Source organism: Pinus tabuliformis, chromosome 5_1, assembly GCF_031772625.1.
Source record: "Pinus tabuliformis cultivar Carrire ecotype Pingquan chromosome 5_1, CPIR1, whole genome shotgun sequence".
Taxonomy (NCBI): domain Eukaryota; kingdom Viridiplantae; phylum Streptophyta; class Pinopsida; order Pinales; family Pinaceae; genus Pinus; species Pinus tabuliformis.
Window position 1 is genome coordinate 40,048,031 of NC_142305.1, and position 15,810 is coordinate 40,063,840.

Sequence of the window (15,810 nt, forward strand, 5' to 3'; positions counted from 1 at the left end):
CCATGTTGGGTTGTGTGGTTTTTTCATTTTGTAGGCAAAAAAGAATTTTTTCAAGTAAGCACGCACCCCAAAGCTTTAGTGACTAAAAAAAAAAACTCCTTCCTCTTTTCCAAAAATTACTAACCTTTTAAACTAGCTCACTTGGTCCAAAGTTACTTTATGAGAATAGAGGTCTTGGGTTCAAGTCTTTCTTTTTATTGAGTTACTTTTTCAAAAAGTACATGTAACTTATGTTTTAAAGTTACTTTATGTAAAAATGTTCTCACCCATTATAAAAAGTGAGTCACTTATAATTCTAAAGTCTCTTTATCTTTTATTTAAGTTACAATTTAGTGGGTAGCTCATAAAGTACCATTGTAAAAGTGACTTTCACTTATTTATAAAAGTGGGTCACATAATTTTTTTTTTAAAGTGAGCTAATTAGATTAAGTTTGGAAAAAGGGGGGGGGGGGGGGGTGGTTTAAAATATAACATTATAATTCACTTCCGCATATTCATGCACTTCGTCGGCATCTTCAACACCTTTTCTTCAAAAAGCCATAACTTCATCCAGAAGCCATTTTTAGAGCCCTTTTTTGAATCGGCCTAATTTTTCGAGATCTTTCCATTGGAACACTTAGTTTCAGCATCTACAACTTCTGTTTCTGTTAAAATGGAAAGTCCATGCCAAGTTATTCTTGACAGCACCAATTACTTCCAATGGTGGTCCTACATTGTGGATTTACTTAGAAGTAAAGGTATTTACAGAATAGCCTCAGGCCAAGAAACTAAACCTAAAGATGAAGATAAGGCATTCAAATGGGAAAATAGGCAAGATCAAACACGTGGATTGATAGGGATGTATATTTCTCTAGACCTTAGATTCCATATCGCGGAACTTGATACCCCTAATGAAGAAATGAAACAACTCACTAAAGTTTTTGGAATTAAAAATGAAATTAGAGCCCATCAACTCGAAAATGAGTTGCTTACGTTGGACCCCAATAATTTTTTTTCCATTGAAGATTTTTTGTCCAATTTCAAGAACCTTAGACTTCTCTTGGAAGGTGTTAAGGTTAAGAAAGAAGATGATAGCCTTATCTATTCCATTCTTACTAAGTTGTGACTAGCTTTCTCTATGTTTGTTTTCACCTTCCATTCTACTAGAGAAGCCTTTATTTCTCAAGGATAAGACTACAAGTTTCCCTCTTTTGATGCCTTTTGTGATTTTTTAATAAGAGAACAAGAAAAACTCTTATATCTTGGAAACATTTCTAAGAAATCCTTAGCCGCCCATCAATAAACAGATTCAAATAATCCTAAGAAGCAGTATCCTAAAAAGAATGGTCCTAAAACAAACAGGGGTCATAAGCAATTTCAATCTCAAAAAGAAAAATCAATTCAACAAAATGATAAGGCAAATAAAAACAAAGGGAAGAAGACTAATAGACATTGCAATTTTTTTAATTGAGATGGCCACTTAAAATCCAAATGCTTTAAGAAGATGGAAGCCTTGTAAGTAGCAATGAAGAAGGATAACATCCATTTGGAGCACTCTTCAACTTCAACTTCATATTCAAGAATTGCACTTTCTGCATGTGGTTGTCAAGCATCTTGGTTTGGTTATGCACTAAATGTATCTTCTTCTTCTCATTCTCATGAATGGCTCATTGATTCTGGAGATTCTTATCACATGGCCAAAAACAAATGCATGTTTTCTTCTTTAAATGATTGTAACACCAAAAATATATATGTTGGTGATGATAGATCTCATAGTGTTATAGGTACTGGAACTATTCATCTAGACAATGGTCAATTTAATGATGTATTATGTGTTCCAACCTTATCCTGCAACCTTCTATTTGTATATCAGATAACTCATTCAGGTGAAGGTAAAATTGTTGAATTCTCACCTCATGATGTTGTAATTAAGGACCTAAGAGATCTTAGACAGATCTTAGCTACCTGAATTGATGATGATTCTATAAGTTTTTATATGTTTAACAACTTTGGGTCATCAACTCTTCCTTCGATATTTGTTGCTCATAATGATGAAGTGAGAAAAATTTTGCATGAGTGATTTGGTCACTTAAATTATCGCTCCCTTCAAAATATATGTAAAGAAAATATGGTGACAGGTCTTCCTATGGTATCTTGTAGAGATGGTGTTTGTTTTGGATGTGTACTCAGAAAACATCATCGAGATAGTTTTGAAAAATGTGCCTCTTGGCATGCCTCATCCCCTTTACAATTTATGCATAGTGATTTATGTGGTACACTTCCAGTTGTTTCATTCTCTGGTTACAAGTATTTCTTATCTTTCATTGATTAGTTCTCCAGACGCACTTGGGTATACTTATTAAAAATCAAGAGTGAAGTTTAAGGCCTTTGTTGAAAAACAATATGGACATCAAATTCTTAAGCTAAGATCTAATAATGGTGGAGAGTATGTTAACAAAAAATTCATCAAATTTTGCACTGAGCATGGAATTCAAATGCAACATACTATTCCATATACTCCACAACAAAATGGTGCAGCTGAAAGGAAGAATCACACCTTAAAGGAAATGCATAATTATATGCTTCAATCTAAAGGACTTAGTCTTAATTTTTGGGAAGAAGCAATTAATTGTGCAAATTACATAGTAAATCGCATTCCTACTAATGTTTTAAAGAATATCACTCTAGAAGAAGCATGGAGCTCAATTAAACCAGATGTAAGTCACTTTCGTGTTTTTGGAAGTGAAGCATGGGCCCATATTGGAGATGAGAAACTTAAATCTTTAGAACCTAAGAGTGAAAAATGTATTTTTGTTGCATATTCTGAAGATGTTAAAGGATATTTACTTATTCCACTTAGGTCCAGAAACTCTATCATTATAAGAGATGTAAAGATTGCTGAAAATATATTGGAGCCTAGTTCGGCGGATGTGCCACCTCTCTCCATCCCTTCTACTTCTGAAAATATTTCTTCTTCAGATGATGACAACGAGGATGACAATCCTCCACCACCTTCTCAGGATCCTCCTTCAAATCCTCAACTTCCAAAATGGGTTCGTGCTACTCGGGATGCAACAGGTGCTCTTGCAGGTGATCCTATAGATCAATGATGTACACATTCTCAGTTTGATAAAGACTCTTCTTTACTGGCTGAAGCTCCAACGAATTATGATCCTGACACCTTTGTAGAAGCTTCAGGCCATCTAGATTGGGACGCAACTATGAATGAAGAACATTGTCATTATTGGCAAATGATACATGGGATCTTGTTCCTCTTCCAAAGGGATGAAAACTTGTTAGATGCAAATGGGTTTACAAAACCAAGTTTGGACCAGATGGAAAAGTTGATAAACATAAAGCTCATCTTGTTACTAAGGGTTTTTCACAAGTTGAAGGCATTAACTATACTGAAACGTTCTCCCCTGTTGCCAAAATGAACTCTATCTGCCTTGTTCTTTCCCTTGCCGCCTCTTTCAAATGGGAAGTCCATCAGATGGATGTTATATCTGCCTTCTTGCATCGGGACTTGCATGAAAAAATCTATATGGGACAACCTCCTAGATTTATACAAACAGAATCCAACCTTGTATGTTGGCTTAAGAAATCCCTTTATGGTCTCAAGCAAGCCCCTCGGGCTTGGTATGCCAAAATGGATAGCTTTCTTTTAGATACTGGCTTTTCTAGGTGTCATTCTGACAATACTATCTACACCAAGAAAGTGGGTAAGCCTCTTATCATTCTTGTTCTTTATGTTGATGATCTTATCCTTACTGGTAGTGATCCAAACCTTTTAAACCATGTGAAGTCTAGCCTTAAAAAGTAGTTTGAAATGACAAACTTAGGACACTTGCATTATTTTCTTGGTCTTCAAGTCTTGCAATTCAAGGAAGGTATTTCCCTTTCCTAGTCCAAGTATGCCTTTGATCTTCTACGCCACTTTCACATGGAAGCCTGTAAGCCAACCCCTTCTCCCTTTTAGTTTGGAGCCAAACTTTCAGTTACTTGTACTTACCCTGAAGTTGATGATACCTTATACCATCAGCTTGTAGGAAAACTTTTGTATCTGACCCATACCCGTCTTGACCTTTCCTTTGTTGTTTGCCTTATTGCCAGGTTTATGAAAAACCCACATGAAAGTCATTGGAAAGAAACTAAAATAATACTTCGTTATGTTCGAGGTACAGTTCAGTTTGGGATTCATTATGGTGCAGAAGCATCTCCTCTGTTGGTTGGTTTCATTGATTTCGATTGGGCTGGTGATCCTGATGATCAAACGTCTACTACAGGTTATGTGTTCACTCTTGGTTCTGGACCTATTACTTGGGTTTGCAAGAAGCAAAGTGCCATTTCTCTTTCTTCAGTAGAAGCAGAGTATCATGGCACTGTAGAAGCTAGTAAGGAAGCCTTGTGGCTTCGTAAGATCCTGTCAGAGTTTGTCTTTCAGCAACAGCATCCGACTACACTTTGGTGTGATAACCAAAGTGCCATTCAACTATGCAAAGATCCATTCCAACATCAGTGCAACAAACACATTGAACTACACATGCACTTCATAAAAAAGCTCATTCATGACCTTTTTCTTGAAGTGAAATATTGTTCAACCGATGATCAAGTTGCAGACATCTTTACAAAGGCTCTCACGGAGGTGAAGTTTACTAAACTTCAATTTATGGTTGGAGTTCAGGAAGTTGTCACTAAGGGGGGATAGGCTCTAGTGCCTCCTTCCTTCTCCTATTGTGTCATATTAGTACATCCTTCAATCCTATCCCAAGTTGTTATTAAGGGGGTGTTGTGGAGGTAAATCCCCTCTGCGGACAGAGGCGATCCCTACTAGCCCAGATCGGGTTTAGCAACAATCAAACAATGCTATCACACAAGTTCCTAATTGCAAATCAAAGGTAAGCGACGAGAGCTCACCTAGATCCCAACGCTAGTACTGTAAAAGAGTCGATCCTTTGCGCTAGCCGGTCACAATCCCCACGATCTCCGTGAATGGACACCTGCACATGCAAAGAACGACACAAATACAAGCATAAAACCCAATAGATGCAACTATATATCGGTCAGAAAAGATATAACTCAACATCATCACCATAAACGACAAGAGTGGAACCATAATGATAGTCATCTATTATTGATAATCAACAAAGAAGAATACAACCATATGTTATGAAACCAGCTCACAAAAAGATAGAAAAGAGAGATCCACGCCTTAGAATTCAGCCTCTTCGAGGGGGCAACCTCCTTTACATTACATAAATGAACAATTCTTGGATGATACAAATGACAAAACCTCCTTTCTATATATAGGAGTCTAGGGAGTCACAATATAATCCAGCCGACCTAACAATAATAATATAAAGCCACAAAAATAACAATAGAGGGATTCTATGGGGCACAGAAATAACAATATGGGGGTAATAGGGGCACAACAATATAAATAAGGGGTATAACTACAATAGTAATGGGGTAATCACTAGTATTATAGGGACCCAACATGCCCCTCTCCTTCAAAAAAGTGTTGTCCTCAACGCTTGAGTAGTTCTGGATACTTCTGCATAAAATTCTCATCCTCCCATGTGGAATCTTCAGCGGATAAGTTCTTCCACTTGATAAGATACTCTGAAATTGATCGATTTCGTAGCTGTCGAGTTCTTGTTTCTGTGACTGCTTCTGGTTCCAATATAATTTTTCCTTCCTCGTCAAGTTCTGGCAATATTGTTTGAATTGGGAGCTTGTCACCTATAACCTTCTTTAAACATGAAACATGGAAAACTGGGTGCAATCGAGAAGCTGCAGGAAGCTCCAATTTGTATGCCATAGTACCAATCTTTTGCAACACCTTGTACGGACCATAATACTTTGGTGATAATTTATTATCCTTCTTAGCTTGCTTTAGGGACATTTGCTTATATGGTTGTAGCCGTAGGAATACCCAATCACCTACATCAAAACTTCTTTCACTGCGATGTTGATCTGCCTGTTGTTTCATTCTATTTTGTGCCAACACGAGGTTATCCTTTAAGAGTTGGAGGACTTGTTGTTGATGTTCGATGTGATGTTCCACTGCCTGAACCTTAGAATTTTCTCTTAAATATGATGTGATGGATGGTGGTTGATACCCATAAAGTGCCATAAATGGGGTCATTTTTGTTGCTGTATGGAAGGAAGTGTTATACCACCATTCAGCCAGAGGCAACCATTTGACCCATTGTGTCTGTTTATCAGATACAAAGCAACGAAGATATCCTTCCAAACATTTGTTTACTATCTCAGTTTGCCCATCAGATTGAGGATGATAAGATGAGCTATGAGCTAACTGAGTACCAAGACAAGAAAATAATTCTGTCCAAAAATTTCCAGTGAAAATGGGATCTCTGTCACTTACAATAATCTTTGGGTTTCCATGTAGCTTTTGAACTGTTTCCATAAATGCAGTAGAAACTGTACTGGCTTTAAATGGATGTGATAATGCACAAAAGTGTGCATACTTGGTAAGTCTGTCAACTACCACCATGATGACACTCTTTCCCTCAGACTTGGGTAAACCTGTGATAAAATCCATTGAAACCTCCTCCCAACGTTGGCTTGGAATGGATAAAGGTTGTAATAGACCCGGTGTCTTAATTGTTTCAACTTTATTTTGCTGGCAAACCAAACATTCCGCCACAAACTTTTGAATATCTGATTTAAGGCCATCCCAAAAAAATTCCTTCTTAACCCTGTGGTAAGTTTTTAAAAATCCTGAGTGCCCTCCTAAGGGAGAAGTGTGCAATTCCATAAGAATCTTTTGTTTTAGCTGGGAATTCTTACAGAGGTATAAGCGATCTTTGTACCATAACGAATCATTTTGCCAGCTAAATGTATCAGAAGTACTGGAATCTTGTTGTAACTTTCGAATAAGTGCCCACACTTCTTCGTCATTCTTCCATTCCTCCCTTGCTTCGTTTATCCAATCTGGTTGGATAATAGAAATGGCACACAACAATGCTTCCACATCCTCATCCTTTCTTGAGAGTGCATCTGCCACCACATTTTGCTTCCCTTTTTTGTAGATGATTTCAAAGTCATAACCCAACATCTTTGTGACCCACTTTTGTTGCTCTTCAGAGGATAATCTTTGTTCTAAAAAGTATTTAAGGCTATCATGATCCGTTTTTACCTTGAAGTGTCTTCCCATTAGGTAGGGTCGCCATTTCTTAAGTGCATGGAGTATTGCCAACATTTCCTTCTCATAAATAGCTTTGCTTAAAAACTTTCCCTTGATTGGACGACTTTCAAAAGCAATGGGTCTTTCATCTTGCATTAGAACAGCACCAATTCCATTTCCTGAAGCATCACATTCCACAATAAAGGTTTTTGTGAAGTCCGGTGTAGCTAAGACCGGTGCTTGGCACATTGCCTCTTTAAGATGTTCAAAGGCCTTTGTTGCTTCCGGAGTCCATGAAAATGAATCTTTCTTCAATAATGTTGTTAGAGGTGCTGCTATTCTCCCATAATTCTTAACAAACTTGCGATAATACCCTGTCAACCCAAGAAATCCTCGCAGATGCTTTATGGATGTGGGGATTTTCCATTCCTTAATGGCTTTAATTTTGCTAGGGTCTACCTTAACTCCTTCATGAGATACAATATGACCCAAATATTCCACCTCCTGGACTCCAAAGAAACATTTGGATCTTTTTGCATATAATTGTTTCTCCTCCAATAGTTGTAGCACCCTGTCAACATGTTCAACATGATCCTTCCAAGACTTGCTGTAGATTAGTATATCATCAAAAAATACTAACACAAATTTTCTAAGGAATGGTTTGAAAATTGAATTCATCAAACCTTGAAATGTTGAAGGTGCATTGGTAAGGCCAAAAGGCATGACCAAAAATTCATAATGACCCTCATGAGTTCTAAATGCCGTTTTCGGAATGTCTTCAATCTTCATTCTGATTTGATGATATCCTGAACGAAGATCCAACTTGGTGAAGTAAATTGATCCATGCAATTCATCCAGTAATTCATCAATAACAGGAATGGGGAACTTATCTTTAATAGTGAGCTTGTTGAGCTCCCTATAATCCGGACACATGCGCCATGATCCATCCTTCTTGTGCACCAATACTACTGGAGCTGAGAAAGAACTTTGACTCGGTTGAATTATACCAGCCTCTAGCATTTCTGCAACCATACGTTCAATTTCACTTTTTTGGACATAGGGATATCTGTACGGCCTGATGTTTGGAGGAACACTTCCTGGAATCAGATGAATAGCATGATCATGATCACGCATAGGTGGGAGACCTTTGGGAGTCTCAAATACCTTGGAATGATTGTCCAGGACTTTTTGGAGATCTGGAGAAATAGATGATTCCAATGTGGAAACATCTAGCGAACATAATTGTGCAATTACACCTCTTTGCTCCTTTTTTAGAAGCTTTGTCATACCATTAGAGCTGATTATCTTTCCTGGTTTCCCTGCAATACCCCTTAATTCAACTTCCTTTCCTTCCACAGAAAATTTCATGAAAAGTTCTTGAAAATTAAAAGCTATTGTACCCAAGGATTGTAGCCATTGGACTCCTAGTACAACATCAGCACCTCCCATTGGAATGGAAAGCATTGGGCTAGTCAATACATATTCTCCCATGGATAGCTTGATATTATGGCACTTTCCAGAACAATTTATTGTTCCTCCATTTGCAATCATCACTTGACACTCTGGTGCTGGATATAGGAAGCAATTCAATTCTTTTGCTACCCTACAATGAATAAAATTGTGGGTGCTTCCTGAATCAATCAACACTATTACCTTTTTCTTCTTGATTTGTCCTTCTATCTTGATGGTTTGAGGAGTGGTAATTCCTGCCAATGCATTACAAGATATGGTCGGATTTATTTGTTCTTCATCTAGGCTTTGTTCCTGGAATATATCCTCTTCTTTTGACCTTTCTTGCTCCTTTTCTTCTTCCTCTTCACAATCTATGTAGAATAATTTCTTCTCAGCACACTTATGACCTTTTGTGTATTTGCTATCACAATTGTAACAAAGCCCTTTTGCTCTTTTTTCTTCCAATTGTTGTGGTGTCAACCTTGTAGGTTGTGGAAGACTATGGGCAACAACACTTCCGTCTTTATAGTTGTGAATGGTATGCTTCCTAGTTGCCATAATTTTGCTTTCCATTTTTCTTGCTAACCTGAATGCCTTCTCTAATGAATCAGGTTCCCAAAGGCGCACATCATGTTGGATATTATCCTTTAAAGACCCTATGAACACATCAATCCTATGCTCCTCTGGAATATCTTTTACCCTTATGTTCAATTTTTGGAACTCCTCAATGTGCTCCATTATTGAACCCTTTTGTTTGAGACTTATCAATTGGCTAAAAAAAGTGTTGCTTTTTGTATCCTCATAATGTGCTATCAATTCTTCCGTAAAAATTGCCCAAGTGATAAATTGTTTACGAGAACAAAGCCATTGATACCATACAAACTGATTTGGTTCCAAATATAAAGTTGCCATACGTACCTTTTGTGTGTTTTGCACATTATTGAGATCGAAGAATTGCTCCATCTGTAATATCCATGTGGCGGGATCCTTGCCATCAAACTTCCTCATATCGATTTTTGGAACATGGTGAGTCTTCGATCCAACATTAGAGTCTATGGAATCATGATTAACATTTCTTTTGTTCTCATCATGAGTTTCCTTTACTACCTTTTCACCATTAGTGACCCTTTCTTGTAGCAACTTCTTCAATTCATCCATCTTATCATCCATGCCATCAAATTTAGCGTCAATCTTAGCTTCCATGCCATCCATCTTAGCTTCCATTCCCTTTATCTTAGATTCCACGCCATTTATCTTAGCTTCTGTTAGCTTTTGTGAGCGTGACATTTGTTGCACTTGTTCTTGTAATTTTGATATATCATGTAGCATTTCTTCCTCTTCTTCATGAGTCATGCTAGAGCTTTCAGGTTCCTTACTAGGTGTTTGCATTTTCTTTCCTCGGGGCATCAGTTACCGATAATAATGCTTTACTATGCCCTTTGAATTCCGTTAAACCAAGCTTACACAAAAATTAAAAAAACTACACACCTTTTTTCACTTTATAGAAGCCTGATATTGAATCTGATGTATCTCTGTAATTTCGGATCATCCAATTCTGAAATTGCTACCTGTAGTAGCCTTCTGTGTCCTCTTTCCAATGCCACAAGTCTGAGCCAAATTGGATTCTCCAAGGAAGAGTTATGTGAAATCTCCCACAGTGACTTGCTTTTAGACTGGTTCAGTAGAGCGAACTTGTACGACGTGCCACGAGTCACTGTTTCAACCTTTGAATCTGAAACACACGCACAGGAAACTACAGTCCGTCCTCTTTCTGTACCTTTTTACGAAATTTCAATCCGATCCTCAGAGAGAGAGTTATGACGATTTTCCCCAGGTCACCTGTTTTGAATGTAATTCAGGAGTCTGCAAAAAGACCAACTTCCTCAGATCATATCTCCGAAAATATCACGAGAAAAGCTCTGAAATTCAGATCCAAGGTTCAGCGCCAATTCTTCTCAAATGGGTTTTTTTTGCGACTTCTGAAACGTCACAGAAAAAAAGTTATAGCGAAAATGCCACGATGACCTGTTTGGAGCAGCGAAACCCTAGAATCCAAAGCTCTGATACCAAATGTTATGAAACCAGCTCACAAAAAGATAGAAAAGAGAGATCCACGCCTTAGAATTCAGCCTCTTCGAGGGGGAAACCTCCTTTACATTACATAAATGAACAATTCTTGGATGATACAAATGACAAAACCTCCTTTCTATATATAGGAGTCTAGGGAGTCACAATATAATCCAGCCGACCTAACAATAATAATATAAAGCCACAAAAATAACAATAGAGGGATTCTATGGGGCACAGAAATAACAATATGGGGGTAATAGGGGCACAACAATATAAATAAGGGGTATAACTACAATAGTAATGGGGTAATCACTAGTATTATAGGGACCCAACACCATAGTTCTGACGTCGAATCCTCCTTTGGCTGGGTGACTAGGTACACATGTCTTGCAAAGCTTGTTGGGATGGGAAACAAGCCTCTCTCTCTTTGGTGACAAGAATCTCCTTACTCCTTGCAACAATCTCTTAGCCTTCTGAAAGTATGATTCTCCTCCTGCTGGAACCGGGACCAGAGCTATCGCTATCCTTCACTCCCCTTAGCCATATTAGCCTGATAAAGGCAACAGAACAAGCTTTTATAGATCAGGGAAAGGAGATGGGATAGGCTTCATCCTTGCAGGAGATAAGATCAACGACAACATCGATCGAGTTGGATCTATCCTCGCTCGAGTTGGCTTTACCCTCGGAAAGTGTTCTCAGATAGAGTTCATGAGTTGGAAAGAACTTTCCCGTGCCAGTTTGTTAAAAACTTTACCAAATTTGGTTGGCGCGGGTCCGACACTGAGACAGAGCGCCAACTGGCGCACCCTCTTTGTTGGATTTCCCCCATTGGCGCGAGCAGTACATTGGGAAACCGCGCCAATGGAAAAAGAGGCTTTTTTAAGGGTTTTTTGCAGGAGATGTCTTAAGGGCATGTGAAGTCCATACTTAGAGGAATCTAATGCAAGTGTTTTCAAGTTGTGTCACTTCTCACAGGTCCTGGAATGAGTCCTCCAAAGTGTGGGAGAGGGGTAACTAGGACGGTGAGAAACGGTGACAAATTACTGTGCAACATGGGGGATGTTAGGATATTCCAACACATAGGAAATAGTTAAGTATAACTTGGTTTAGTGTAGAGTAAGGTAAAGTGTGTTTATTTACTATGTACTTTTGTAACTTACAATCTGACGGTCACGGTATGTTCTAGACATGAAGTGATCTGACAGTTCATTCTCTCCTTGGTATTACTGACACTTGATCCGTGGCTTAACACCCAATTGGTCCATGATCTCTATTTAAGGAGTATGGAGGGTCATTTTTAGGGTGACCGTCCATGAGAGAAGCTTATGTAAATTTTCTTTCTTTTATTAATAAATTGTCTGAAGTGGCCATGTTGGTTCAGGCCGTGGATTGTTTCCCTCTTTGAGGGTTTTAACCATGTTAAGAATATTGGTGTATTTATCTGTGATTTGTTTGTGAGCGATGTCCTTTGGTGTTCTATCTAAGGAACTTACCCTATAAATTCCTACAATCTGATCCAGAAACTCCTAAGGTTCCGTAGAGATATTTATTATTTCCTCTAAATCCACTTTTTGATCCATTGGTCATCTCTCCTCAACGATCATATAGTCCATTTTATAATCCCGGTGTACCTTTGGAGCCTTCTCTTCGATCATCGTGGATTCCCCCTCGCCAACTGTTTCCACCCATGGCATCGAAAGGTGAGTTTCCAACCTCTCCTCATTATCCTCCTCTAGAAGTCTCAACCACTTACACTCTTGGTGTTGGCGATGAATCTGAATATAACTTTCCACCTGAAGGATTTCTGTATGTGGGAAGTATGCCACCTCCACCAATGCTTGAAGGTAGTGAACCTTTGTTTCCACTAGGTTACACTTCTTTGGCTCAATTGGTTTCAGGTACTCCAAGTGCACTTTTACTTTATCATAATCCCATTTGGTCTTCAGGTGCTATGCCTACTTCTGGTCCATTCTTCAGTTCTTTTACAACTGACAGTTACAGTTGGGATGATTAATGTCCCTATAGGTTCCTCAGGTCCCCCATTAATTGGACAATATGTGCCACCATTTGTCCCACTGTATGGGGGTAAAAAACCACCTCCTCCATATGTACCTCTTGTTTTGGGTGGTACTTATGTGATTGGATCTCAAACTCATGTTACCAGAGTTAGTCAAAATGTTGCTAGTGTACCTTATCCTAGTGGATCATCTATTCCATCTAGATTAGGCCAAATCTCATATCAACAACCTCTTTCCGCCTAGATGCCCTACCAACAACTGCACCCTTCGTATGGCTCACAACATCCTCACAATCCACCTATTAATCAACAAGTAGGACCCCAAATGAAGCTTGGTCTAATTCCCTCATTTGGGACATCTGGCCAATTTCAAATTGGAAACTATTAGTACCAACATGGAACCCAACAAATTCCACAAGGAACTTTCCAACAACAACAACCTTATGTACAACAAGGACCTTATGTGCAACAAGGGCCTTATCAATAGCCATTACAGCAGCAAGGTTAGCCCTTACTGCAAAAAAACCAACCCTTGTTCCAACAAGGGAAACCCTTATAGCAAAAAGGTCAACCCCTGTAGCAGTAGGGTGAACAATTTTACCAGCAGGGTCAAATGTTGCAACAAAAAAATTATACTCCATACTCTTCACAAGTTATTTATTCACCTTATGGTTCTCAACAGCCTATGACGGTTTAGTATCAACCTTACCCTGGTCAAAACCCACCTTTGTGGGGACAAAATCCACCTTTGTATGGTAAAAATACCTCTCAGTGGAGGAAATATCGAACTCTTTATAGTCAAAATTCACCACTTGGTGGGCATAACCCATACCAAAAAGGTTGGAATCCACAAAATGGGCCTTATTAAAGACCCTCATGCCTTTCAATCCATAATTTCCATTTCTAGCAATGTTGGAACTACCAAATGTGTCAAGGCTCACAAATGACCCAATACTCCATTTGCTGTATTGGCCTCCGGTTCCTACTAAGATTTCTGGCGATTGTCTGAAATTCAAAGGAAAGTATGGAGAAGACCTAGAGGCCCACGTTATGACTTACCATTTATGGTGTTCATCCAGTTCTTGGGTTGATGATTACATTCGTCTACGTCTTTTCCAATGAACCTTGACGAGTGCTGCTGTAGAATGGTACATTGAGTTACCTCAAGGTGCCTTCCAAGACTTCAACCCTTCAGAAATGGCCTTCCATACTCACTTCCAGCTACTAATTCGATATGAAACTGGTACCCATCTCCTAACGTCCTTGAAACATAATACTGCTACCCACATCTTCGATCATATTCATGAATGGAGACGTCGGTGTCATCTTATCAAGTTCGATATTCCTAATGAAATTTTAACTGAATGGTTTACCAAATCATTCGTTAATAAAATTTCCAAGGACATAGCTATGGGTGGTTGTGTGACCGAAGATCAATCCATTTCCCGTGCCCAATATCTTGATTTGGTATATTCCCAATCTGGCACATTGTATGATCTCTTGCCTGATGCTCCAAGACCATCTATTGATCCTGCATCTTCCAAACCTCCAAAGGCACCACCCATCAATGGTATTATTGGGTCAGTGACTCAAACTTCTAGTAAAGCTTCTTCTACTTCTACAAAGCAGAAATCCATTTCAACTACTGCATCCAATTCTCCTTCGAATCCCTCTCAAAATCCTGGTAAAATCTTCGAGGTTAATGACGTTCACTCTACCGCGGCAGACAAAACCTCAGAAGGTAAAAATAAGGGTAAAGGAAAAGCTAAATCTTCTACCCCAAAATAGGATCCTCCGAAATCATCTCCTGATGATGTGTCTAAACATAAGTCCAATTATCCTTGCCTAATTTGTGATGAAGATCACTATACCAAGGATTATCCTCGTCATGCTTAAGTCAGTTGTTTTTAAAAGGCACCCAAGGGATGCTGACTATATTAAAAGAACCTTTTCCATCACAACAAACCCAATTGATAGAGAAACCACAATCTTCTACATCTTCGGGATCTGAGGTTTATATGAGTGGAACGACACCTATTTCTATTGGCACTCAGTGAAAAGATTATCTGACTCCTCCTAAATAGGTGGTGGAGAAAGAGGTTACTCATACACCTTCCACTTCTACTCCACCCAATTCTGGCCCTATTCATATTGAGAGACCTAGTAATGACTTTGTTATTTGACCAACTCCTAAGGGTGTCCTTCAGAAATCATCATACAATCTGAATGCGTGATCTGCTCAACATTATAATATTGTCAAAGATTTAGCTCAAGCACCTTCGACGATGTTTTCTTTAGAAGTTCTCCAGAGTTTTACTATCTGCTATAGGAGGAATTGAACCTACTGATTTGAGTCTGATTACTTTTGACTTGGAAAATCATGTTCCACATCTTCCACATCAGCTTGCCTTCTTAATCCAAGTCATTATCAAAAGGAAGACAATTCATCAAACTGTTATTGATGAGGGTGCTTCCACTTGCATCATGTCCCTCATTCTGGAAAGCTATTGGCTCTTCACCTCTCAACCAGTCTCCTAACACCTTAGAAGCCTTCGATGGTAGAGGATCTCATTCATACGGTATTCTCACAAACTTTCCAATAATGTTGGAAGTGAAAACTGTTAATTTAGAAGTAGAAGTTGTTGATGCCATCTTGAATCATAACCTTCTAGTTGGTCAAATTTGAACCCATGCTATGTTTTGCATGATCTCTACGTTGTTCTGCATGCTGCATTTTCCTCATGAGGGGAAAATAGTCACCGTTGATCAATTAGCCTTTTTCTCTTCTAACTCTTCAAATGGAAATGTGCCATATGTGGGAAATACTGACATCCCTTATGAGAGTGTTGGGGCGGGTATTTTTAAAGACTCTACTCTTATGGGAAATTTTTCCCTCCCACCTCCAAATGTTGCTTCTGTCAACATGATCTCCACTTCACATGATCCTTGGATCATTCCTCATCTCGATCAAGTTGATTATTTTGGCGATGTCATGCCACTTAGCCTAGCAGAACAATCCTATAAAGTTGTTGTTTTGGCTTCAACGATCACTTCTAAAAGTCATGCTAATATTATTATGCATCTAGACACATATTCACAACTCCCTTGGCTTGGTTCTTGGGATTCTCTGAATCCCTTGAAC